Genomic DNA, 2,175 nt, shown 5'->3' with positions numbered 1-2,175 from the left:
GAGAATATATATGTATATATATGTGTATATATATATATATATATATATATATATATATAATATATTAAGAATGTCCCTTAAGTACCTAACCATACTCAAGCGGTGATTCTTTGGTTTATTTCAAGTAAAAAAGTTCATTAAGCATATGTTCTAAATGGCTTAGTTTCCGAAACACAGGATGTTGAACTTTCCAGGAAAATATAAATGTCACATAGGATTTAGGATATTTTATTGAAACTTATTGTAAACTTATAACACATCACAATATTTCAAAAATACAATAGCCAAAAGAATAAAAAATTAGAAATGGAACAATTAAATGAATTGAAAATGACCATTTTCCACCATGATATATTCTTCAGTCCTCCTTTTCAAAAATCGTATAGATATTGAATTGGAAGAAAAATAAGGTTTATAGCTCAAAATTGGAGGAAGTTTATTTATATTAAAAAACCACTTTTATTAATAATGTGACGACCGTTGTTTTCTATAATATTTTGCCATCTTTAGAGCAGCTACGCAGTTCCTCGCGTGTAGAATTCGAGCATTTTATCAGCGAAGAACTGCTAAAAGTGCTTTTGGCAAAGAAGTGAAAGTCCTCCAAAGAAGTGAACGTTTTACTATTAAAGAAGTTTTGCAAGGATCGGAACAAGTAATCCGAAAGAGCAATGTCTGGTGAATATGTTGGGTGCAATAAAACATTCCAGTCGATTTGCAATATTTTTTCTCAAGTGATTAAAAATTAAAAAAGCATGAGGCCTGGTGTTATCCTGATGGAATAAAACGTCTTTTTATTAATCAGTTCTGAATGTTCTGAGTTTTCCCACATGGCTTCCTTCAGTTTGTCCAAGTGGACATAGTACTTATCCGAATTAAGCCGTACGTTTTTTGGAAGGAACTCATAATATACCACACTCTTCCAGTCCTATCAAATATACAATATGACCTTCTCCGAATAAAGTCCTGTTTTTGGGATGGTCAACGGCTTTTCTAAACATTCTTCCTAGGACCGTTTGTGCACTGCGTTGTCGTAGATAACCCATTTTTCATTGCTTATCACGATTCGTTTTAAAAATGGATCGTTTTCATTGCATTTAAGTAATAAATCACAGACAGAAATGCGATCGATTAAATGTTTCCCAAATTTATGCGACACCCAAACATCAAAATGATTCATGTATCCCAACTTATGCACATGTTCGATAACGGTTGTATGTGATAAATGAAGTATTTCTGCAATCTTCCATGTCGTATATCGTTGATTATTTCCGATTAAAATCTTAATTTGGTCGTCATTAACAATAGCCAGTCGACTAAAGCGCTCTTCATCTTCGAATATCATATCACCAGCACGAAACTTCGTAAACCATCTCTGGTACATACGTTCTATTACGGCATCTTCTCCATACATAGCACATATTTTCCTTTTTTGTTCGCGTCACGTTTTCCCCGGAAGTAAAACAGCATCAAACAATGAAAATATAGCTTGTTTTGCTGCATTTTTCTCTTGATCTTAAGTGAATACAAACTCTTCTATATATATTATCTATACACGAAAGGTCGTTTAGAGGTATCAGCTATCGGAATAGTTTGCGCTATGCCATCCAGATTGAAATTTCTTTTCAGTAAAATATATTAAATTTGTTAGAAAAATACGACATTATTTTCGTAACAAACCAATACCAAGTGTGTTAACACGTTGACTGCCAACTACGAGATATTTCGTAGGTTGTTTACTTGCCCAGGACGCCAACTACGAGTTATCTCGTCGCTTCATTACTTGATTAAATCAAATTGGCTTCTTAGACCAGAATCGTGAAAAGTTCTGTGGCAGTCAACGTGTTAAAGAATCGAAGCCGATTTTTATATTTTCTTTCTGCTATTTGTGTCTTTGTGACTGGCACTTCAGATGGATTATTACCACACGTTTAAATTTTCTTTTAAAACTTCTTATATTTCGAAAACTAAACTTTTTTAAAACATATATTTAAATTTAAAACGTTTAAAACATATATTTATATGAACATTTTATTTGAGTTAAACCACAAAATCACCCCCTTAAATATGGTTAGATATTTAAAAAATACTGTTTATATGTGTGTGTGTGTGTGCGTGTGTGTGTGTGTGTGTGTGTATATACATATATATATATATATATATATATATATAATTGTA

The sequence above is a fragment of the Dinoponera quadriceps genome, unplaced genomic scaffold, assembly GCF_001313825.1.
Source record: "Dinoponera quadriceps isolate SergipeBrazil2010 unplaced genomic scaffold, ASM131382v1 scaffold827, whole genome shotgun sequence".
Lineage (NCBI taxonomy): Eukaryota > Metazoa > Arthropoda > Insecta > Hymenoptera > Formicidae > Dinoponera > Dinoponera quadriceps.
Note: the sequence above shows the minus strand (reverse complement) of the source record.